The following is a 26,364-nucleotide window of genomic DNA, read 5'->3' as shown; positions in this document are numbered from 1 at the left end:
GTATTCAGTTAGGAAAAGAAGAAGTCAAATTGTCCCTGTTTGCAGATGACATGATTGTATATTTAGAAAACCCCATTGTCGCGCCCAAAATCTCCTTAAGCTGATAAGAAACTTCAGCAAAGTCTCAGGATACAAAATTAATGTGCAAAAATCACAAGCATTCTTATACACCAGTAACAGACAAACAGAGAGCCAAATCATGAATGAACTTCCATTCACAATTGCTTCAAAGAGAATAAAATACCTAGGAATCCAACTTACAAGGGATGTAAAGGACCTCTTCAAGGAGAACTACAAACCACTGCTCAGTGAAATAAAAGAGGACACAAACAAATGGAAGAACATACCATGCTCATGGATAGGAAGAATCAAAATTGTGAAAATGGCCATACTGCCCAAGGTAATTTATAGATTCAATGCCATCCCCATCAAGCTACCAATGAGTTTCTTCACAGAATTGGAAAAAACTGCTTTAAAGTTCATATGGAACTAAAAAAGAGCCCACATTGCCAAGACAATCCTAAGTCAAAAGAACAAAGCTGGAGGCATCACGCTACCTGACTTCAAACTATACTACAAGGCTACAGTAACCAAAACAGCATGGTACTGGTACCAAAACAGAGATATAGACCAATGGAACAGAACAGAGTCCTCAGAAATAATACCACACATGTAAAGCCATCTGATCTTTGACAAACCTGAGAAAAACAAGAAATGGGGAAAGGATTCCCTATTTAATAAATGGTGCTGGGAAAATTGGCTAGCCATAAGTAGAAAGCTGAAACTGGATCCTTTCCTTACTCCTTATACAAAAATTAATTCAAGATGGATTAGAGACTTAAATGTTAGACCTAATACCATAAAAACCCTAGAAGAAAACCTAGGCAATACCATTCAGGTCATAGGCATGGGCAAGGACTTCATGTCTAAAACACCAAAAGCAACAGCAACAAAAGCCAAAATTGACAAATGGGAGCTAATGAAACTAAAGAGCTTCTGCACAGCAAAAGAAACCACCATCAGAGTGAACAGGCAACCTACAGAATGGGAGAAAATTTTTGCAATCTATTCATCTGACAAAGGGCTAATATCCAGAACCTACAAAGAACTCAAACAAATTTACAAGAAAAAAACAACCCCATCAGAAAGTGGGCAAGGGATATGAACAGACATTTCTCAAAAGAAGACATTCATACAGCCAACAGACACATGAAAAAATGCTCATTATCACTGGCCATCATAGAAATGCAAATCAAAACCACAATGAGATTCCATGTCACACCAGTTAGAATGGCAATCATTAAAAAGTCAGGAAACAACAGGTGCTGGAGAGGATGTGGAGAAATAGGAACACTTTTACACTGTTGGTGGGATTGTAAACTAGTTCAACCATTATGGAAAACAGTATGGCGATTCCTCAAGGATCTAGAACTAGATGTACCATATGACCCAGCCATCCCATTACTGGATATATACCCAAAGGATTATAAATCATGCTGCTATAAAGACACATGCACACGTATGTTTACTGTGGCACTATTCACAATAGCAAAGACTTGGAATCAACCCAAATGTCCATCAGTGACAGACTGGATTAAGAAAATGTGGCACATATACACCATGGAATACTATGCAGCCATCAAAAAGGATGAGTTTGTGTCCTTTGTAGGGACATGGATGTAGCTGGAAACCATCATTCTCAGCAAACTATCACAAGAACAGAAAACCAAACACCGCATGTTCTCACTCATAGGTGGGAACTGAACAATGAGATCACTTGGACTCGGGAAGGGGAACATCACACACCAGGGCCTATCATGGGGAGGGGGAGGGGGGGAGGGATTGCACTGGGAGTTATACCTGATGTAAAGGACGAGTTGATGGGTGCTGACGAGTTGATGGGTGCAGCACACCAACATAGCACAAGTATACATATGTAACAAACCTGCACATTATGCACATGTACCCTAGAACTTAAAGTATTAAAAAAAAAAAAGAAATCTCCAAAGATCAAAATCCATAAACTCTAATATCACTTCAAAAATCTGGAAAATCACAATCACAAAATAGTTATATCTTATTAGACCGACTCTCATGGGCCATCTCCAGGTCATTGTCCATAATCTAACCTTGTAATCCACTGCTTCATATGTTGAATTTTCTTTTCAGTTTTTTTCTTTTTAGGATTTTTTTTTACTACTTTAAATTGTCAGCATTATTTTTCTACAATATTCTATGCTTTGTATTTCATCTTCATATTACTTACAATACTGGAGGTATACATTGTGCAAAGAATTTTTAGAGAGTTCAGATTCATTTTATACATTTTTAACAAATTTGGCTCCACCAAAGTGCTTTATGACCATGTTGACTTTGTGTTCAAGTATTGTGCATGTATACAAAAATACTGAGACTTCCTCAATACATGAAGAGATGTCCTTTTTGTACATCTGCATTTGTGAAAGATAAAATTTCTCGTGATCTGGACTCTCTGGGTGACTGCATATGTAGTGGTGACCCATCCAGTTTCTGATCAATTTCATTAAAAGACTTAAGTGGTTTGTCACCATATTGCAGATGATGGCAGTTATTAAGCTGGGTGCACACAATTACCAAGCATAGTGATAGGTGATAACACATTTCCCTTTTTGACCAATGTCTTTATGAATATGGTTCATCTGCTCACAACTGTTACACCCATGTGATTGTCCTTAGTGTTCTTGACTGCTCATGCTTGCAAAATATGTATGTTGCCATTGCCTCATACTTGTGTAAAGTGGCCTATGAAGTGTTCTGTCCTGTTTTTATACGTTTCTCAAATAAGTCCTCCTTTAAAATGTAAATAAATATGTTTTAAAGAAACTTTTTTTTGAAACAGAACCTTGCTCTATCCCTCAGGCTGGAGTGAAGTGACATGGTCTCGGTTCACTGCAACCTCCGCCTCCCTGGTTCAAGTGATTCTCATGCCTCAGCCTCCCGAGCAGCTGGGATTACAGGTGCCCACCACCAAGCCTGGCTAATATTTGTATTTTGAGTAGAGATGGGGTTTCACCATGTTGAACAGTCTGGTCTCAATCTCCTGACTTGAGGCGATCTGCCTGCATCAGCTTCCCAAAGTGCTGGGAGTATAGGCATGAGCCGGCGTGCCTGGCCGTTTTAAAGAATTTTTCATGATTTTTTCCAGAAATATATATTTTCAAGATTTTGTTCTTTTAGGGTTTCAGCATTCGTGATTATAGCATTTGGAATTGTGTCTTTCAGGATTATGATTGGCTTCCCTTGCTGCCACATAGAGTGGTTCTCTAGTCCTGCTTCTCCTGAGTGGGCCTGGCATTGCTAGTCTAGGCTGAGATAATATGCCACTTTTCCCATTTTTATAGGTAGGTGGGCTTGGTACTCCAAGGAGGGCAATTCTGCTGGGATGTCCGCTTCTTTCTTGCCCCTTTGAGTCAAGTTGCTCCCTGCCTCATGTTTCCCAGACCACTGCACTTGATGTTTAGGTGCACTTTCTGCTGTGAAGCCCTGTGAGTCCAATTACAGCTTTCATCCAGAGTTTCAGCTGCTTTCCTTTATATTCCAGAAATATAATGGGTCAGTCCACTGTTTTAGACATTCCAAACTTCACTAGGTCAAGTTGCCAGTGCAATGCTCTTACTACCTTTGGGGAGTAGTAGGGAGTAGAATTGATTTTGATGTGCCTTATGTTATGAATGGATGATCTGAGCTATTTGCAAAGATTTGCATAATCATTACATACATTATATACAGTCAACCCACATATTCACTTATCCCAAAGCAAATTGAGCTGAAAACAGAACTTCAGTTTTGAACCCGTTCTCTCCCCGCCCCCTTTCCAGATCCTCTTATTTCGTTTCTGGGAATACACCACTACATGTGACCAAACCTGAAACTTGGGCATCTTTCCTGTCTACTTCTTTCGCTTTATACTTCCCATCTAATCACTTACCAATCTCCATCCTTCTATTTCACTTCATATGTATATATATATGTATTTTTTGCTACATCCTCAACACCTCATCTTATTCACTCATTCTTTCTTCTCTGAATTCCTAATACAGGCTCCTAAACAGGTCTCGCTGCTTGATAATTTCAGCCCCTTCCAACTCATATTCCACAATTCTTTCAGCAATCTTGTAAGAAAATAGGTTTTATCACGTCACTTCCTTCCTGAAGTCCAGTTTTGAGTCCTTCGTGTGTTCGGCATGTGATCTGGACTCTGACTTGGCATTTAAGGCACCATGTGATCTAGCTCCCATCTATGTTTCCAGTTCACCTCCCTCCCGTTCTGTTCCCCTGCCATCTTAAATTACTAACAACCACCAAATGCACCAGGTGGTATCATGCCTCCTTGCTTTTGAGCAGTTTGCTTTTACTAGGATGCCCCACTCCCATACTAGTTTTTCTAGTTTCTTAAAAACGCTTTGGCTGTTAGTTCTTCCCAAATGCATTTCCCATCTCACCTTCATCCATGCCTCCATTGCACTTATCTCCATAACTGTCTTTTTCTCCTATTAGATTATGAGTAGGGATTATGTTTTGTTTTGTTGTCTCACACATATGAACAACCCTAATCATATCATAATGATTTCTTAGCACTTGCATGCTTTTTCACTCAGCCATGAAAATAATGGCTGCATAGTTGCCTCATATATTTAATTTAACATATTAAGTTATTCATTTTAACTCTCATACTTACCTTATCAGGTAAGGTACTGTTATTTTTATTTTCATTTTGTAAAATGAAGATGCAGACTGCTTAGGAAGTTTCCCCAAGTTACACAGTTGCTAAGTGAGAGCCAGGATTTGAACATCTGACTCCAGAGGTCAGTTTCTTGTTCATGCTGCTTGAGGGCTGCCCTGGGTGCTTGATACATATCTGGTTTGTGGACATTAGGATGGGAGTGAGAAGTTTGGGAAGATACTCCTTATCCTTCTAGCCCATTTGTACCTCTTAAAAGAGGGAAAATGTTTAAACTGGTGTTGGGGCCCCTTCCCACTTACGGCTCCCTCCCCATGGGTCCGTAGTGTAGTGTGTACCTTCCTTTACTCTCTGACCCTTCGCGTGATCAATGTTTTCTTTCTTAGAACATAATCCAATAACCTTACAATCATGATAATGATGACAATGAGAGTTAACATTTCCAGGATGTTGACTGTATCATACTTAAAAAATTTACCACTGACAGTAGAATAAAACCTCTATAGCCCTTAGTAAGGAAATTTTAAACAAAATTTGTTGTATGTATTCATGCCATACAGGCATGAATCCCCACTGCTTGCATGCAAGCTGCCCTGTTTGGGATTTTAAGCTTCTTCCTGCTGTTATCGGGATGTGAAGGCTGACTTGCTCCTTCTTTGACTAGCCCCAGCTTATACCCCTCGGAAACCTGACTTAACTTTCTCTCTTACCACCACTCAGTCCCACACCCGGGGAAGCTACAATGCAATTAATAATTGCATTACCCTAGGATAATTATTCAATCTTGCTGAGCCACAGTTTCTACCTCAGTTTTTTTTTTTTTTTTTTTTTTTTCCTGTTGTTGTTGTTTGTTTTGTTTTGTTTGAGACAGGATCTCATTCTGTCACCTAGGCTGGAATGCAATTGCATCATTATAGCTCACTGCAGGCTCGATTTCCCAGACTCAAGAGATCCTCCTGCCTCAACTCCTGAGTAGCTAAGACTACAGGTACATTTTTCCATGCCTGGATGAACTTTTAAAATTTTTTGTAGTGATATGGTGTCACTACATTGCCCAGTTTTGTCTGGAAATCCTGACCTCAAGTGATCTTCCTGCCTCAGCCTCCCAAATTTCTGGGATTACAGGTGTGAGCAACCCCCTCTGGCCCTTACTTCTTTCAAATGAGAATAAAAATTATTCCTGACTCATAGAGTCACCTCCTCTGGTCTATCTTCCCTGACCCTGACGCTGTCATCTCAGGAAAGAATTAACCTCCTCTTCATTTTAGTGCTTATCCACCTTGCTTGGACCAATGTGTGTGTCACACTCTACTGTAATTGTTTATTTGTCTGTTGTCTGCCCCACCTACTGGATTGTTAATATCTCAAGGACAGGGACAATGTCATAGTTTTGAGTCCCTTATCCCTAGATCACCTGTTGGACTGAATTTCCACAACTATCACCCACCTTTCTCGAGAGTCTCTCATTTGACATTGCTTTTCATCCACAGAGCCACCCACATCATCCATTTGGATTTCAAATCACTTGAGTAAAACTGATGGGATAACATACTAGGGATCCTACCCACCTTAGACAGGAGAACACAGAAATGCTTCTGGTCATGGTATTCAAGCTTTGTCCCATCAAACCATACTAACCAGGTCATCCTAAGTCTAAGGGATAGACAAGAACTTCTGCTTATGATTCAGCCAAAAGATCTATGACATCTTACAAGAGGTTTCCATTTCTAGACCAGAACTTGAACAGGGGGTGAACTATGAGTTGATTTCCAGAAGTGTGGCTCTGAAGGGGGGGGCGGGGTTGTTAGAGACATGCTATTGAGAGGTGTCTGAGTCTGCAGAATTTGTGATGAGAGCCGGTTCCTTGGATGGTACTCTTCCTCATCCTCTTTCAGATCTCATGGTCTATGATGGCTCAGGTGTCCAGAGATTCGTTTGTGCTGAATATTATTTGGAACATTGAATCAAGCATACGTCTTTTTAATAGTTAAGGTTATCCCTCTCTCCAGGGATAATTTCACCTGGGACAGTGAGGAAATGGAGCTTGGAGTGTGTGCCCTTCCTATCATCAAAGAGGAGGAGAGGGCGAGCATATTCCGAGTTGAGTAAGTGGAACCCCTCCTACAGATGTGCCTTTCACTCCCATTTCCTGCTCCAGACCAACCCTTTGGAGATTATTTTCAGGGAGATCTCCCTCTTCTTGTGAGGTCAGAGACTTTTCTATTTATAAGGCTGGTGGATGTGACGTGTCTAGGCAAGCATACAGCAAAACCACAGAAAGACCAGCGATTAAAGAAATGAAACAGGGCAAACTAAAAAACACCTTTTGCAGAACTTCTCTTAAGTTTGAGATAAACACCTCCACCTTCCCTCCTCCCTTTTCAAGTTCACGGTTTATTTTTCACTGTGTTGAGCTTGTGGCAGTAACCTCTATTAGAGAGAAGGGAAAATGAGTTGTCTCAATGAGGTGGCTTCCCTAAGCAGCACAATCCTCTGAGTTCAGGACTGAAAGAGAGTGAGAAGAATCTCTTCTGGGATGAGATCTTAAAAGGCAAGGAAGCAATGGCCTCAGTCATTTGAGGGTGAGTGCATTTTCCCAGCAGGTGCATTGAGAACCATCTCCCTTCAGACATGCTCTGTGGACTCGTGATTTCGGCACTGGACCAATCTAAGTCACAAAGAGCAGACAGCTCTGTCTCCTTTTCCAGAAATATCAGACTTATGGGAAGATTTCTTCTGAAGATTCCTATCCTCTTTCTCTCACCTGTAATGAATCATAGCTGAATGATGCTTCCACCGGCCAAGTTCCAAGTGCCATCTTTTCCTTCAAGGAAAAGGCCCATAAGTCCTCTCAAGCGATTCTCAGCCTTGGCATATGCAGTGGCTTCATTCAGATTCCAGCAAAGAGGAATTGGCAGGGCATGAATAAGGGCAGAAGGTAATTGAGGAGCCGGGGCTGGTTTTAAGGCAGGACAGAGCCCAGCTCCACGAGCTGAGCTGGAAGGAATTTGCTGTATGTGCCAGATGTCATAAAGAGCTGCTGAGCTAGTTGAGCTTTCTAGCGCTCAGAAGCAAATCAATCAGATGAGCTGCAACTGCGGCTCTGCCACAGACCATGAGCTAATGTAGGCTGTACCCAGTGAGCCAGTGCCACGGGCACTGGAGCCGGCAGTGGGAGAGGGTGAGCCGACATAGCTAATGCCTAATGCCAGGAGGGAGAGACTAAGGGACCTCTTCTTTAACACCGAGAATAGCCCCAGAGTGAATACAGCCTTCGACAGCTGTGGTTTCATTCTCATCACCACTGGGCGAGTTGGGGGTGCTAATTGTGAAGCTGGAGAGCTGTTAACATCAGACCAGATTTGTTAAAGGAGAGGGGTAAGATGATACTTAAGACCAGTATCTGCAGTGGCACAGGCACAAAAGCCCTATCTCAGGAGAAGGAATGAAAGGAAGGCAAAAAGGCTGTGAGAAAATGAAAGAAGCTGGTTGATTGACCCCTCCTCTGTGTCACCTCAGCAACTTGTCCATATCATTGTTACTGCACTTATCACACGGTTGTAAGATGGTAAGGAGGATCTCCCATTTATTGAGCTTTTACTATACGCCAAGCACTGTTAAAGGAGTTTAACATACATTGTTTCATTTAATCCAAATTCAGAGAGGTTAACCAACTTTCCCAAAGATGTGTACACATATATATGTGTGTGTGTGTGTGTGTGTGTGTGCACATGAGCATAGCTATTGAATTAGTCAGGTTCCAAGTCTAGTTCTCCCTGACTCCAAAACTAAAATCTCCCCCATTATTACCATTAGCCTCTTATTTCCAAAGCAGGTACTTTATAAGACTCTGTGAAGTTAATAAGCTATAGTACTGATGGTCAAGAGAATAAGATGAATCAAAGTCATCCAGTTTGGAAATTAAAAAGAGAATCTTCCCTGGGAGTCAAAGAGAAGGACACGCATTGGACACATGGTTGCAGATTGAGGTTTTCCGTCTTCTCTCTCTGTAATAGCCCTGGCAGATAGCTAATAAGGAAAACATATTGCACAAGGAATCTTCTCTTCTCTCAGCTCACATGATGCAGATTTCTGGTAGCAGCAGAGTTTGCAGAAAACAAATAATAATCTGACAATGGGTAAATTCAGCCCCTTTCATCCCAGTGGAATAAATATGCCAAGGGATCCCCAAATTTATCCCTCTGAGGATGCACCGTATTTAAAGAAAGAATTGAGGAGGGCAGCAAGGAGAGAATGATTGTTGTCCTCAGCAACTGTGAGTTCATGAGATGCCACTTCCCTTCCACCATGCTCAGCTTGTTCCATTGATGAAATGATTTCAGATTGTTTTACAAAGGCAGATGATCATTCATGCCATTTATATAAGGATAGAGGGATCACTGTTACGTTTTTATTATAAAACTTCCAACAAGAAAATATTCAAGCTAGCCTATGGAAAGGAATTCATCTTTGAACACAAACAATGGGCAAAACTATTCCTGATAATAGAAAACTCCAGGCCTCTACACTCCTTTTGCCTCTGTGTTTTGTTCAGTTTAAATCAAGATAAAAAGATGGAAAGCACAACTCCTTAGGGTGGTATGAAATCCACAGAGGCTTTTAACAAAGCTGTCTAACAACAAGTCAGTTCAGACATTCCAGCCTCCTTGGTATTCCTTACCAAAGAAAGAGCACAAGCAGCTGTTTTTGCTCAGTTCTGTGGGATCTGCATGCCAGCGCTTCTGCTGAGAAATGAACAGCGTTCATAGGAACACTTCTCCTTGCCTATTCTGCTCTCCTGTGGGCCTTTTCTTCTTTGAACCAGTGCATTGCAAGCACTTGCATAGTGTTTAGCAAGTCATTTAAAATAATTCGGAAATATCAAAGTTTGTGCATCATTTACTTGCAAAAAGTGAATTTGAACATCTCAAAAGTTACCTTTTAAAAAATTGCTCTCCCCCATAAAATTAAACGGAGTTATCCTATGACCCAGAATTCTATTTGTAGGTACATAACGGAGAGAACTGAAAACATATGTTCACTTAACAACTTGTATACAAATACTCATAGCATTATTCATAATAGCCTCAAAGTAGAAACAAACCAAATGTCTAACAATGGGTGAATGGATAAACAAATTGTAATATAACCAGGCAATGGACTATTATTCTGTAATTTAAAAAACGAAGCACTGATTCAAGCTACAACATGGATGAACCTTGAAAACATTATGCCAAGTGAAAGAAGTGAGACACAAAAGACGATATTTTGTATGATTCCATTTATATAAAATATCCGTAATAGATAAATCTATACAGATAAAAAGTAGATTACTGGTTGCCTAGGGCTGGATGGGATGGGGCTATGGGGAGTGATTGTTAATAGGTACAGGACTTCTTTTTAGGGTAATACAAATAGCCTGACATTTGATAGTGATAATAGTTGCACAAGCTTGTGATTATATTAAAAACTGCTGAACGGGATGCTTCATTTAATTTTCTTTTTTTTGAGACAGAGTCTCATTCTGTCGCCCAGGCTGGGGTGCAGTGGTGCAATCTCGGCTCACTGCAACATCCGCCTCCCGGGTTCAAATAATCCTCGTGCTTCAGCCTCCCGAGTAGCTGGGACTACAGGTGTGCACCACTACATCTGGCTAATTTTTGTATTTTTAGTAGAGATGAGGTTTCGCCATGTAACCCAGACTGATCTTGAACTCCTGACCTTAAGTGATCTGCCTCCCTCAGCCTCCCAAAGTGCTGAGATTACAGGCATGAGCCAACACCCCTGGCCTGAACTGTACACTTTAAAAGGGTAAATTTTATGGTATGTGAGTAATATCTTACTTTTTTTTAAGTGAGGGGGAAGGGAAAGAAAAAATATTCTAGAATTATAAAAATACAATAAAATGTACTTAATAATAAAATATTAAATAAAATATTATAGAAATTTCCATGTACCTTACAATCTATGAGCCTCAGTGAAGTGTAGCCCACGACCAAGTGTCTTGTATAATTGACCTTCATCGTTCAATGAGACAGTAGAGCATTGAGACGTTGAGGTTAAGAATATAATCCCTGAAGCCAGGTTGCCTGGGTTCAAACTCTGAACTTACACCTGCTAGCTGTGTGAGCAAGTTATTTAACTTCTCTGGAGGTCTGCTTCCTTATCTGCAAAATGGAGATTCTAACAGCTGCCTCATAGAGGTGCCTTTGACGATTAAGTGAGCTAATATGTGAACAGTAGAATAGTGCAGTTTTTTTCTATCATCATCATCATCATCATCATCATCATCATCATCATATATTATCATCTTGAGCATCACAGTGGAAACAATGTGGTGACCTATTTTCTATATTGCATTCAACCTAAATTATACAATTAGCATTTATGTTTAGTCACATATCACTTTATGATTTATATTTAATTTTATGTATGAACCACATCTTTCTAGCATGGCTGTAAGTTATTTGAAAGCAGGAGCCCACATCCATTCTTTCCACTTGTTCTCCATTCCCCAGCATTGGGCCCTGCAGTGGCCCATACTCAGCTCCTCAGATGCACTGGCTCACTTTTCCCCAGGGTCTGGGTTACTGGTTAGTTGATCCCAAGACTACTATTATGGTATGATGTGTACTCCCACCACTGACCACCAAAAGACGGCCAATCTGACTGTGCAACAGATTACAGGAATTTATACTGCTCTTAGAACCATGGCTAGCGAGTACACTTTAAGTTCCGACCACATGGTGCTAAAGCTGGAGTTTGTATATTGTTCTGGGTCCAAAGAGCTGTTTGCTGGTGGCGCCTAGGGACTGTGGTTTATGAGGATGGCTAAATTAGTTATTATTTTGATCCTGAGAGCCTTTCGTTGTCACCAAATTCCAGGGCTGGAAACAGCAATGTGACATGGAAAATCACAGCCACTCTATTAGGCAAAAGTCTTTCTATGAGCAGCTCTGATGCAAGAACAAGAAACGCACATGTCCGCATGCAGGGGGTTCCCTAATTGGCAGATCTGTGGCACTTAATCTGCCCCTACCTCCCTCTCTTGGTCAACATAGGCTTTAAAACCTGAGGGTCTGGAATGGTGATTGTTTCCTAAATGACAAACCCAAGGGTTTAGATCGTATTCCAAGAGAGGGAATCTCTGTTTTCTTCCTTACTGTGTTCTTTTATTATCATTATTATTGAAGTCATTTCAGCCACTGTTTCCTGTTTGTTGTAATAAATCAGGTTTGGGCACTTGGAAAATAACATGACCAGGAATCTAGCGACAGCTCTCCAGCACCTTGGGAAGACCGTAAGGCTGATTGTTAGTGGAGTCTTCCAAACAATCTGTAGTCTTCCAAGCTTTATTTTCAAAAATGGCCCTCCTTTTTCTTTTCTTTTCTTTTTTTTTTTTTTTTTTAAACAGAGTCTCACTCTTGTCACCGAAGCTGGAGCTATCAGCTCACTGCAACCTCTGCCTCCCAGGTTCAAGCGATTCTCCTGCCTCACCCTCCAGAGTAGCTGGAATTACAGGCGCCTGCCACCATGCCCAGCTAATTTTTTGTATTTTTAGTAGAGACGGCGTTTCACCATGTTGGTCAGACTGGTCTCGAACTCATGACCTCAGGTGATCTGCCTGCCTAGGCCTCCCAAAGTGTTGGAATTATGGCCATGAACCACTGCACCAGCCGGCCCTGCTTTCGATTCCCAAAATGGATACCCTTTCTACTCCAAAAATGGCCCTACGTTGGTCCCACTCCAAGAGCAGGAGGCTGTTGAGAAAGTTTTATTGAGAGCTAAAGTCCAACATTGAAAGATGCACTTGTTTAGAATTGTTTTCCCCAAATTATTCTGGGCTGATTTGGAGATCCTCTTGCTTACCTCTGTGTCCTAGACTCTTCTGACTGTGGGTGACAAAAGCCACAGTGCAGGGTGTGTGGCCGAGATGTGCATGATTGTGGAGTCTGATTTGAGAATGCTATGCCAATGAGGGGATAGTCTCAGGGTGTGTTTTGTGATCCTGAATGGAAGCCTCAGTAAGAGATAATGAAGGGATTCTTCTCTCTACTGCCATATACAATGGTACTTTTCAGCTGTGTGGCCCTAATTAGCAGTAGCTAATTAATGCTCAAACACCTTGGTGGGGACTGGGAGAGAGGAAACTGAACCAGAGAACAAAGTGGTTGTCTAAAGCCCCTAAGGAGTTGGGAGGGGATTATGTCCCAAGGTTTCCGGGCTTCCTGCGGCTCCCTGTGAGACAGTGTCCCTAATTCCTGTATGGTGGCTTTGGTACAAGTAGTAGGAATAAGTCCTACTGTCTTATTCAAGTCCCTGTAATAAAGTTGTGTTCTGGAGGGGAAAAGCGTGGCTTTTATATTTCTCTCTGTTTGCTCTCATGTCAAGCCAGGAGCACTGGAGCAGTCATACTACTCAGGAAAACCTCCTTTTGCTCAACAACTGAGAACACATTTGGTATGCTCGCCTTTTCTCCTTGTTTATTTTCAGGGTAGTGATAAAAGCATGGAAAAAACATGAGGGAAAACCAGTAAATTTCAGTACTATTTCAATACATCTGCAAAGGGCAAACTGTTTAGAATTTCTCTTGCCCCGTCTGAAGTTGGAAACTCTCACCACAGCAGGAAACACAACTATTTTGACTTGGCAGACTAAACCAAACAGCATGCACCTGCAACTGTGCGTCCCTGACGTGAGTAGCTGTGGCCAGAGGGTCAGTCTGTTCTCAGTTTTTCATCCAGAAACCACATTCTGCAAATGGAGAGAAAACCACTGTTGGATTAAAGGAAATCCTTGCCATAGAGACTAAGCACACAACTTTAATTAACTCATCATTTTCTAATTAGCATCCCCAGAGTCCTGTGCCTGGGCAGCTTATGTTGCAGAATGTGCCATCAAGCTTTTCCAAACAGCTTTATAAAATAAAGTTTTGTTTTCACAAACCTTTCTTTTAAAAAGTTTGGAAAATGGAGGAAAACGTTTGAAAACAGGGTAGACCACCCAAAATTCATTCATATAAAATCACTTAATGATTTTGGTGTATTTGTTTAGAGTCATTATGTGTATTTTAACGCAACATAGTCGAGACTATATCATATAGAGAAGGGCCTTTCTCTATTTTTTCATTTAATATCTTGTGCAGGCATTTATTTCAGTACAAAATTGTTACCAGTAATAACAATTACTGATATATCAGCATATTGTACTTAGTAGAAGTACTGTAACTTATTTAACCATTGTTGCTACTTACATTCAAAGTGAACTTTATAATTAAGTTTCTAGAATTCCTTATAACATTTTAATTTAGGGATTTCATTCAATTTAGGAACTTAACGTGAACTAGTTAATTTCACCATTAAAAAACACACAGACTGTCACATCACAGATTCATTTTTTTTTCTATTAACATTATCACCTTGTCTTGCTTATTGTTTTTAAGTGCATAGATACATGACTTTATTCTCATTTTTTTTTTTTTTTTCTTTGAGAGGGATTCTCACACTCTCACCCAGGCTGGAGTGCAGTGGCACGATCTCGGCTCACTGCAAGCTCTGCCCTCAGGTTCATGCCATTCTCCTGCCTCAGCCTCCTGAGTAGCTGGGACTACAGGCGCCCGCCACCACGCCCGGCTAATTTTTTGTATTTTTAGTAGAGTCGGGGTTTCACCGTGTTAGCCAGGATGGTCTCGATCTCCTGACCTTGTGATCTTCCCGCCTCGGCCTCCCAAAGTGCTGGGATTACAGGTATTCTCATTTTTTAAAAATGGGTTAAAAAAGAAAAAAAAAAAACTACGCCAGTAAATTCCCCTCTGGCAGACATTTAGGTCAATTTAAAATTTTTACTATGATAAAAAATGGTATCAAAAATTTGTGAAGATATCTTTACACTTATTTGCAAGTATTTCTCTAAGATAAGCTCCTGGAATGTGGATGAAAGGGTATTCATAATTTCAATTTTGATAGTTCCTGCCAAGTTGTCCTTAAGTAAGGCTGCACTAATTTACACTTCTATTAACAGTGAATGAGAAGTTTCTGTTTTCTCACACTGGATGCTATGAAAATTAAAAATATTTGCCAATCTGGTGAAAAATACAATCTCAATGCTGTTTTAATTTGTATTTCCCTAATTACAATGAAGTGAAACATATTTTCCAACGTTTGTGACCATGTGTACTTCTTCTTTGAATTGCCTCTTCATATTCATTTCTTAATTTTAAGTTGAGCCTACTTTACTTTAAATCTTTATATATTCAGCCTTTGTCTGCTATATGCTGTGCAAATGTTTTCTCTCAAGCTCTTCCTTCTCTTTTAACATGTTTTGCCATCTTTCCTTGTTAGGAGGTTATTCATTTTTATGTGGTACTAGCATAGTTTTCATTAAAAATGATTAAAAAGATAAAATCTTCTGATTTTCCTCTAATTTTCTATTCCGTAACAATATAGATTAACAACATTTAAACTTTTAATCTATGTAAAATGTAACCTTTCTGTATGGTGGAGGGAACCATCTAAGTTGTTTTTTTTTTTTTCCTATGGAGTATACTGTTGTCCCAGTTCTAATAAATGAATGGTCTATTACTGTCTAGAAATATCTTCATGGCCATATCCTAAAACTGTGTATGTGTGTGTGTATGTGGGCACGTATGTACATATTCTTGAACTTTATTTTGTCCAAGATCTAATGTAACATTGTATTTATTACTGTTTATATATGACTCTGATAACTGGTAGGGAAAATCTATTTTAACTATAATTTTTCAAAAATTTCACAGCCAACCTTTTGTTTTTTCTCTTTCAAATGAACTGTATAATTGGCTCATAGAGCTCCTGTAAAAATATTTCTTTTGGGATTTGATTAGGAGTGTTCTGTATTTTATGTTATTTTGGGGAAAATTGACCTCTTTATAATATTGTCTTTCCATCAAGGCACATAGTATGTCTTTGCACTAGTCGGGTCATCTTCAAGTTCCCACAATAAAGTTTCATATTTCTCTTCGTATAGGTCTTGCATACTTCTCATTAGTTTTATTTCTAGGTATTTTAAAGTTCTATAGTGATAATGAATTACGTCTTATTTTTTCATGTCTTTTAAAATTGGCATATTTTTTGTGCATTGACACTTCGACACGGACCTAGCTTTGGATTTGGAGAGAGACAACTAATAATTTTTCAGTTGATTCTTTCAAAATTTTGATAGATCATCATATATTTGAATGTAATGTTAAATTAGTTCCTTTACTTGCCTTCTCATTCTTTTCATTTTCTTGTTTCATTGGCTAGTTTGCTAGTATAATGTCAATTTGTAATAGCAATAGCAGGCAACTTTGCTTTTATTGATGCTTCAAGGAAGATTATAAACAAATACTATGATAATGCTTGCTTTAGATTTCTGGTAATTATATATATTAGGATATAGATGTAATTGCTATAATAGAAAAATCCCAAATAATAGTGTTTCACATGAACAGTCTGGGAGTAAGCAGTGCTGGGTGGTCTAGTAGCTTACCTATGCCATTATCAGGGTCTCAGTATCTTTCTGTCTTGCTGCTCTGTCTTAGAAAATACAGAGCTTCTATTTCATGACCTGATAGGGCCATTCCAGCTACTACCATCATTTCTGTGTTTCAGTCATTAGGAAGAAAGAAATACAAAAGGGAGGGTACAATCCTTCTTTTTAAGGGCACAGCCCAGAATTTGCAATCATCACTTACACTCACGTCCTATTGAACAGAATCTAATTTCATGGGAACACTTCTGTGCAAGGGAGGCTAACAAACGTGGTTTTCTGTTGAGCAACAAATGTGATTTTTAATCTTATGTTTGGCTAAAAATCTTCCCACCATGGAAGGGAGGGAGAATAGATACTGGGGAAATTAACAGTTGTTATCACATTGTATTTATTCATTTTAGGGAATCTTTCTTTCTTCCTCACACAATGAAAGCTTTTACTGGAAATTTATCAAATACACTTTTTAGTATTTACTAAGATTATCATAATTTTCTCTCTCAAACTCTGTCAATATTGACTTATAGGTGGAAGCATCATAATTTAAACATTTCGCTTGGGATGAAATACTATTAAAAGATGACTTTTATATATCATTATCTTAAAGACATGTCAAATTTGACATTCATTCTTTTCTTTATTTTCTTTCTTTTTAAAATTCAAGTTATTTTTCTATCCAGGCATCTACTTAAAGGTAAATTATTATCTATTTATTATCAGTTATTTAAAGTTTGATAGAACAAAGTCCTAAAACTGCTTAGGCTGATATTCTTTTCAAGGAGAGAACTTTGTCAAATTCTTTCATTATTTCCCCTCTCTGTTTAATGGATTATTTAGTGTTTTCACATCATTTTAATTAATTAGATAATTGATATTTTCTATTTTCTTATAATTAAATAGGCCAATGTTTTCCACAATTTTCTGACTTTATTATCTTATTTTGAAAGAGCAACCCTTGTTTAAGTAGTCAACAATGCATATGTGTATGAGCATTCACTTTTAACACTTCAATTCTTCTGGGATTTATTTTGGTGCATGAGTAACCTAGAAATTTTAATTTTCTTCTAAATGGCTACCTAACTGTCACAATAGCATACATTAATTAATCCATCATTTGCAACTGAATTGCAATTCCTAATTTAATTTATACTAATTTCTCATATCTCTACAGTAGTTTATTTCAAAAAGATTATTTGATCTGTTTCATTGATCTGTTCTAGGATGAAAGTTACCTGTTAAATACTCTAAAATCTTATAGTTTTATAATTTACTTTATAATCTGACAGAGCGAATCATCCTTTTAAAGCTTCCTGGCTCTCAGAAGTTTATTTTTCTAGATTAACTTTAGGATAAGTTGGCCAATTAAAATATTGTAAGAGGTTTTGATTAGAACTGCATAAAAATCAAACATTAAATCTTTAGAAAAACAGACATTTTTATAATATTGAATGCTCCAACCCAGGAATATGGGTTCCTGGATTGAATCTCACCATCTATTTAGGCCTGTGCTACGTACCTCAATAAAGTATTATAATTTTTCTCATACAGGGCCTGCAATTTTTTGTTAATTTAATTTCTAGGTTACATATATGTATGTCTAAAGTAAATGGTATACTTTTTCATTGCATTTAATTGGGATATTTCATATTTCTTATATTAAAGTCATAATATTTGTATATTTTGGGACCAGCCACCTTACTAAGAGACCTTATTAGTTTTTCTAGTTTTCTTCTTGAGATTGCCAAGTGAGCAGCAGCATTTTTCTTTTGATGTATTATATTAGATTTTCATTCTTCTTTTCCTTGAATAAGCCAGGTTCTTTAGGTTACAATTTTGATTATTTAAAGCAAAATAGAGTTCATTTACAGGATCAAAGGCTAGAGATAGGCCAGGAACATGATGAGGCAAGTGAAGCAGTTTCCTCAGATGCCAAATTTAAGTGACATCAAAAAGCTCACGAATCAAGATAAATAATGTTTTAATGCAATAGTTCGTGTTTTAAATGAATGTGAAAAAAATCCATGATGAAGCAAATACCAAAAATTTAAATATAGGTAAGTTTAGCAAGGAGAACTGGGCTCAGAAAAGCCAGGAGCCAGCAGATGTGGAGATGTCAGTAGCAGCTGTCAGTGACAAGTGTACTTATACTTGCTGCCCATGGGATGAATCAGCTTTGAGAATGAGAGTGATTGGCATCATTGGCTAAGGAGAGGGCAGGATTCTTTGATTGACTGTCCCAGACTCCACATGATGGGGGAAGGTAATTTTCCAAAAGGAAACAGGGGCACAGTTGTCAAAAACAATGATTGTCTACCATGTTGCAGTCCCATGATGCATTTTCTACACTGACCCCACCTCCACCTACAACTGCCATCCTCCACATGTTAGGGCTACACTTCCCAAGAGGCCACATACCAAAGTGCCAGCTCTCCTTTGCTTCCTGCTATACAGTTTACTCAGAGCTGCAACCTTCATATGGAGACAGCATAAAAGATATTGATGAAGAAACTCTGGTGGCTTCAAAGAGTACTCTGTTGGAAAGGAAATGGCAGTCTAAGCCCTATTTTGAACAAACACTGGGTGTCCCTACTTGGGAGGGGACCTCATGGAAAGGCTGGAAACTCTTCCTGAAGAGATTCTTCTGCCTCAAGACAAGTATGTTTTTGCCACTGATTGTTTCTCAGGCAAATTTAATAGGCTGTATTAGACTGATGAGAGCGCTTCTCCAAAGAGTTAACTACTCAAACTTAACTTATATATTTTCACAGGCATTTAATGAAAATTTAAATGAATTATATTTGATACAATTATTGATAAGATAGGTTTTACATCTACTACTTTAAAATTTATTTTCTATGTCTTTTTTGTTCATCTATTCTTTCATTACTGCATTCTTTTGTGTTAAATAGGAATTTTCTGATATACCCTATTAATTATCTTATTTCTTTTGCTCTATATTTTAAATTTACTTTCTTAGTGGTTGTCCTGAGGACTACAGTTAACATTTTAACTTAAGACAATTAGTTTGAATTAATACTTAATTTCAATTGTATACAAAACTTTGCTCAGGACTCAGGACTCAGCTGGGGATCTCATTAGGGATCCCTTGTCCCTGAAGAGATGCTTTTCTCTTGCTTCTTTCAAGATATTCTCTTTGTCTTTGGACAGTCTGACTGTGGGTTGGTTGCCTAGATATAAATCTCTTTAGATGTATCCTAAAGTTCATTCAGTTTTTCCTGGGTGTTGACTGTCATATAGAACCCTGCCCTGACTCTCCCTCACTCACTAATACTGCCTTGAGGCAGATTTCCCTCTTACAACTTTAGTAATGCCTTGCTTCTGAGAAATGCATTCTTTAGCAGTTTTACTGTTGTGTGATCATAGATTGTATTCCAAACCTAGATGGTGTAGCCTACCACACACTTGGGATGTATGGTATAGCCTACTATTTCTAGGCTAGAAATCTATATAGCATGTTACTGTATTGAATACTGTATTAGTCCATTTTCATGTTGCTGATAAAGACATACCTGAGACTGGGTAATTTAGAAAGGAAACAAGCTTAATTGACTCACAGTTCCATGTGGTTGGGGAGGCCTCACAATCATGGCAGGAGGCAAGGAGGAGCAATGTAATGTCTTACATGGATGGTGGAAGGCAAAGGGAGAGTTCGTGTAGGGAAACTCTCCCTTATAAAACCATCAGATCTCTTGAGACTTACTCACTATCTTGAGAACAGCATGGGAAAGACCTGCCCCCATTATTGAATTAACTCCCACCCCATCCCTCCCACAGCATGTGGGAATTCAAAACGAGATTTGGGTGAGGACACAGCCAAACCATATCAAATACTGTAGGCAATTTCAACACATATTTGAGTAAATATAGAAAAGATACAGTAAAAATATGGCATTGAATCTATAAATTACTTTGGGCAGTATGGTCATTTTCACGATACTGATTCTTCCTATCCATGAGCATGTAGTATTTTTCCATTTGTTTGTGTCCTCTCTTATTTCCTTGAGCAGTGGTATGTAGTTCTCCTTGAAGAAGTCCTTCACATCCCTTGTAAGTTGTATTCCTGAGTGTTTTATTCTCTTTGTAACAATTGTGAATGGGAGTTTGCTCATGATTTGGCTCTCTGTTTTCCTATTATTGGTGTACAGGAATGCTTGTGATTTTTGCACATTGATTTTGTATCCTGAGACTTTGGTGAAGTTGCTCATCAGCTTAAGGAGTTTTTGGGCTGAGACAATGGGGTTTTCTAAATATACAATCATGACATCTGCAAACAGAGACAATTTGACTTCCTCTCTCCCTATTTGAATATCCTTTATTTCTCCCTCTTGCCGGATTGCCCTGGCCAGAACTTCCAATACTATGTTGAATAGGAGTGGTGAGAGAGGGCATCCTTGTTTTGTGCCAGTTTTCAAAGGGAATGCTTCCAGTTTTGCCCATTCAGTATGATATTGGCTGTGGGTTTGTCACAAATAGCTCTTATTATTTTGAGATACGTTCCATCAATACCTAGTTTATTGAGTGTTTTTAGCATGAAGGGATATTGAATTTTATTGGAGGTTTTTTCTGCATCTATTGAGATAATCATGTGGTTTTTGTCATTAGTTCTGTTAATGTGATGGATTACGTTTATTGATTTGTGTATAGTGAACCAGACTTGCATCCCAGGAATGAAGCCTACTTGATTGTGGTGGATAAGCTTTTTAATATGCTGCTGGATTTGGTTTGCCAGTATTTTATTGAGGATTTTCGCATCAATGTTCATCAGGGATATTGGCCTGAAATTTTCTTGTTTTGTTGTGTCTCTGCCAGGTTTTGGTATCAGGATGATGCTGGCCTCATAAAATGAGTTAGGGAGGAGTCCCTCGTTTTCAATTGTTTGTAATAGTTTCAGAAGGAATGGTACCAGCTCCTCTTTGTACCTCTGGTAGAATTCGGCTGTGAATCCATCTGGTCCTAGGCTTTTTTTGGTTGGAAGCTATTAATTACTGCCTCAATTTCAGAACTTGTTATTGGTATCTTCAGGGATTTGACTTCTTCCTGGTTTAGTCTTGAGAGGACATACGTGTCCAGGAATTTACCCACTGCTTCTAGAATTTCTAGTTTATTTGCATATAGGTGTTTATAATATTCTCTGACGGTAGTTTGTATTTCTGTGGGATCAGTGGTGATCTCCTCTTTATCATTTTTTTATTGTGTCTATTTGATTCTTCTCTCTTTTCTTCTTTATTAGTCTGGTTAGTGGTTATCTATTTTGTTAATCTTTTCAAAAAACCAGCTCCTGGATTCATCGATTTTTTTGAAGGATTTTTCGTGTCTCTGTCTCCTTCAGTTCTGCTCTAATTTTAGTTATTTCTTGTATTCTGCTAGATTTTGAATTTGTTTTCTCTTGCTTCTCCAGTTATTTATTTATTTATTTATTTATTTATTTATTTATTTATTTTGAGAAGTAGTCTTGCTCTGTCGCCCAGACTGGAGTGCAGTGGCACCATCTCGGCTCACCACAAGCTCTGCCTCGTGGGTTCATGCCATTCTCCTGCCTCAGCATCCCGAGTAGCTGGGACTACAGGCGCCCACCACCTCGCCTGGCTAATTTTTTTGTATTTTTAGTAGAGACGGGGTTTCACCATGTTAGCCAGGATGGTCTTCATCTCCTGATCTCATGATCCACCCGCCTTGGCCTCCCAAAGTGCTGGGATTACAGGCGTGAGCCACTACACCATGCCTAGTTCTTTTAATTGTGATGTTAGGGTGTCGATTTTAGATCTTTCCCACTTTCTTCTGTGGGCATTTAGTGCTATAAATTCCCCTCTAAACACTGCTTTAGCTCTGTCCCAGAGATTCTGGTACATTGTGTCTTGCTTCTCATTGGTTTCAAAGAACTTACTGATTTCTGTCTTATTTTCATAATTTACCCAGTAGTCATTTAGGAACAGGTTGTTCGGTTTCCATGTAGTTGTATGGTTTTGAGTGAGTTTCTTAATCCTGAGTTCTAATTTGATGGCACTCTGGTTTGAGAGACTGTTTATTATTATTTTTGTTCTTATTCATTGGCTAAGGAGTGTTTTACTTCCAGTTATGTGGTTGATTTAGAATGAGTGCTATGTGGTGCCGAGAAGAATGTGTATTCTGTTTATTTGGAGTGGAGAGTTCTGTGATGTCTATTAGGTCCACTTGGTCCAGAGCTGAGTTGAAATCCTGAATATCCATGTTAATTTTCTGTCTCATTGATCTGTCTAATATTGACAGTGGGGTGTTAAAGTCTCCCACTATTATTGTGTGGGAGTCTCTAAGAACTTGCTTTATGAATCTGCGTGCTCCTGTATTGGGTGCATATGTATTTAACATAATTAGCTGTTCTTGTTGTATTGATCCCTTTACCATTATGTAATGCCCTTCCTTGTCTTTTTTGATCTTTGTTGGTTTAAAATCTGTTTTATCAGAGACTGGAACTGCAACCGCTGCTTTTTTTTTGCTTTCCGTTTGCTTGGCAAATCTTCCTCCATCCCTTTATTTTGAGCCTATGTGTGTCTTTGCATGTGAGATGGGTCTCCTGAATACAGCACGCCAGTGGGTCTTGACTCTATCCAATATGCCAGTCTGTGTCTTTTAATTGGGGCATTTAGTCCATTTACATTTAAGGTTAATATTGTTATGTGTGAATTTGATCCTGTCCTTATCATGCTAGCTGGTTATTTTGCCCGTTAGTTAATGCAGTTTCTTCATAGTGTCAATGGTCTTTACATTTTGGTTTGTTTTTGCAGTGGCTGGTAACAGTTTTGCTTTTCCACATTTAGTGCTTCCTTTAGGAGCTCTTGTGAGGCAGGCCTGATGGTGACAAAATCCCTCAGCATTTGTTTGCGTGGAAAAGATTTTATTTCTCCTTCATTTATGAAGCTTAGTTTGGCTGGATATGAAATTCTGGGTTGAAAATTCTTTTCTTTAAGAATGTTGAATATTGGCCCTCACTCTCTTCTGGCTTGTAGGATTTCTTCGGAGAGATCCGTTGTTAGTCTGATGGGCTTCCCTTTGTGGGTAACCCGACCTTTCTCTCTGGCTGACCTTAACATTTTTTCTTTCATTTCAACCTTAATGAATCTGATGATTATGTGTCTTGGGGTTGCTCTTCTCAAGGAGTATCTTTGTGGTGTTCTGTGTGTTTCCTGAATTTGAATGTTGGCCTGTCTTGCTATGTTGGGAAAGTTCTCCTTGATAATACCCTGAAGAGTATTTTCCAACTGGGTTCCCTTCTCTCTGTCACTTTCAGGTACATCAATCAAATGTAGGTTTGGTCTTTTTACATAGTCCCATATTTCTTGGAGTCTTTGCTCATTCCTTTTCATTGTTTACTCTCTAATCTTGTCTTCACACTTTAATTCATTAATTTGATCTTCAATCTCTGATATCCTTTCTTCCACTTGATCAATTCAGCTATTGATACTTGTGTATGCTTCATGAAGCTCTTGTGCTGTGTTTTTCAGCTCCATCAGGTCATTTATGTTCTTCTCTAAACCAGCTATCCCAGTTAGCAATTCCTCTAACCTTTTATGAAGGTTCTTAGCTTCCTCGTATTGGGTTAGAACATGCTCTTTTAGCTCAGAGGGATTTATTATTATCCACCTTCTGAAGCCTACTTCTGTCAATTCATCAAACTCCTTTTCCATCCAATTTTGTTCCCTTGCTGTTGAGGAGTTGTGATTCTTTGGAGGAGAAGAGGCATTCTGGTTTTTGGAATTTTCAGCCTTTTTGCACTGGTTTTTCATCTTTGTGGACTTATCTACCTTTGGTCTTTGCTGCTGGTGACCTTTGGATGGCAGTTTTGTGTGGTCATCCTTTTTGTTGATGTTGATGCTATTGCTTTCTGTTTGTTAGTTTTCCTTCTAATAGTCAGGTCCCTCCTCTGCAGGTCTGCTGGAGTTTGCTGGGGCTCCACTCCAGACTCTGTTTGCCTGGGTATTACCAGTGGCGGCTGCAGAACAGCAAAGATTGCTGCCTGCTCCTTCCTTTGGAAGCTTTGTCCCAGAGAGGCACCCATCAGATGCCAGCCAGAGCTCTCCTGTATGAGGTGGCTGTTGACTTCTGCTGGGAGGAGTCTCCCTGTCAGGAGGCATGGGGATCAGGGACCCACTACAGGAGTCAGTATGCCCTTAGCAGAGCTCAAGCACTGTGCTGGGAGATCCGCTGCTCTCTTCCTAATTTCTGCTGGTTTTTGGGGAATGGGTGGTGTTTGGTTGCATGAGTAAGTTCTTTACTGGTGATTTGTGAGATTTTGGCACACCCATCACACGAGCAGTATACACCGAACTCAGTTTATAGTATTTTATCCATCACCCTCCCCCACCCTTCCCCCAAATCCGTAAAGCCCATTATATCATTCTTATGCATTTGCATCCTCATAGCTTAGCTCCCACTTACGAGTGAGAACATATGATGTTTGGTTTTCCATTCCTGAGCTAACTTCACTTAGAATAATGGTCTCCAATTCCATCTAGGTTGCTGTGAATGCCATTATTTCATTCCTTTTTATGACTGAATAGTATTCCATGGTGTATACATATAACCACAATTTCTTTATCCACTCATTGACTCATGGGCATTAGGGCTACTTATTTATTTATTTTTTTAATTTTTGACTCTTTTGTAATAACACTTAGCTTAAAACAAAAACACATGGTATAGTTGTGCAAAATACTTCTTTTTATCCTTGTTCTACATATTTTTCTATTTAAAAATTTATTTACTTAAAATTTTTTTTTTTTGTTAAAGACTGGGACACAAACACACACATTAGCCAAAGTCTACTCAGAGTCAGGATCACCAGTATCACTGTTTTCTACCTCCACCTCCACATCTTGTCCTACTGGGTCTTCAGCAGCAAAAGCATGCATGGAGCTGCCATCTCTAAAATAAAGATTAAAATATAATATAGCAAATATGTAAACCAGTGATCTAATTAGTATCATTATCAAGTATTATGTATTGTATATAATTGTATATGCTGTGCTTTTACACAACTGGCAGTGCAGTAGGTTTATTTTTACCAGCATCACCATGGTCACGTGGGTAAGGTGTTGCACCATGACACTATAACGACTACAATGTTTTTCAGCTTTATTATTATAATCTTATGGGAATGTGTAATGCGGTCAATTCTTGATGGAAACCTCTAAGGGTAAGGAGGAAGAATACAACTGTGTTTCATGTATGCTTCTTGATAAAGTATTATTTGATATATAATGGTTTATGACTCATATACCTAATATAAAAAGTATAATTTTTATCAGTATAAAGTTACCCTATTATTCTTATTCTGTGACTTTTCTCCTTTAAGTCTGACATTTCCACTCTGACTCTCTTTTTCTTAGCCTTTGCTTGGGAGTTTCTCAGCTTTCCTTTAATTTCCAATGTACCCAAGCTATTTTGCTTTGTGTGTGTCTTTGGTGGAAAGAATATAATTGGATTTTATTTTTATTACAACATGAATATTATGCCTTTCATTAGGAAATTCAATCCACTTTCAAGTGTTGAATTATTTGTGTGTTTGCCACCATAAGAGTGATTGTCTCATTGGAGACACTCAACAAATAAATATTAAATGAATGAACAATTTCTGATATTTTGATTTCCCTACTTTCTCTCTCTTCTATTAGTATAAATACATTTTAAATTTGCTCTTGTCTTCTGGAGACATCTAGTTTATAATTTTACTAGTAGTTAATTGTAGGTTTAAAAAATATATTCTATTTATGTGTATGTTCCTGAGGTTTATAAGTGCCTATTTGGTCTTTAACCACAATTTTGAAATGTTTGACTGATTTTCAAGCCCACAACAGACTATGAAGAATAACTAGCAGTCTTCATATCAGAGGCAGAAGGTAAGAATCTGCTGAATATAGCAGTAAAAGCCAGGATTGGTCATCTATATGGTCTTATCTTTTAGCAATACAACTGGAGTTTATAAAACTAGCTTATCAAGAATAAGCCATGCACATCGGCCACAGTGGCTCACACCTGTAATCTCAGTACTTTGGGAGGCTGAAGCAGGTGAATCATTTGAGCCCAGGAGTTTAAGACCAGCCCAGTCAACATGGCAAAACCCCATCTCCACTAAAAATACA

At 38.7% G+C, this 26,364-nt stretch overlaps 2 long non-coding RNA genes across 2 annotated transcripts in view; one reads left to right on the top strand and one right to left on the bottom strand.

Annotated features, from left to right (window-relative positions):
- Positions 1–26,364, top strand: part of LOC114673800 (uncharacterized) — a 142,495-nt gene that overhangs the window by 81,139 nt on the left and 34,992 nt on the right. The window lies entirely within an intron of this gene.
- Positions 13,185–26,364, bottom strand: part of LOC144336476 (uncharacterized) — a 180,870-nt gene continuing 167,690 nt past the window's right edge. The window contains exon 9 of the long non-coding RNA XR_013408325.1: positions 13,185–13,474. This is a non-coding gene — a long non-coding RNA (uncharacterized LOC144336476). The remainder of the gene's footprint in view (positions 13,475–26,364) is intronic.

Source organism: Macaca mulatta, chromosome 18 (genome assembly GCF_049350105.2).
Source record: "Macaca mulatta isolate MMU2019108-1 chromosome 18, T2T-MMU8v2.0, whole genome shotgun sequence".
Lineage (NCBI taxonomy): Eukaryota > Metazoa > Chordata > Mammalia > Primates > Cercopithecidae > Macaca > Macaca mulatta.
Note: the sequence above shows the minus strand (reverse complement) of the source record. Positions and strands in the feature narration are given on the sequence as shown.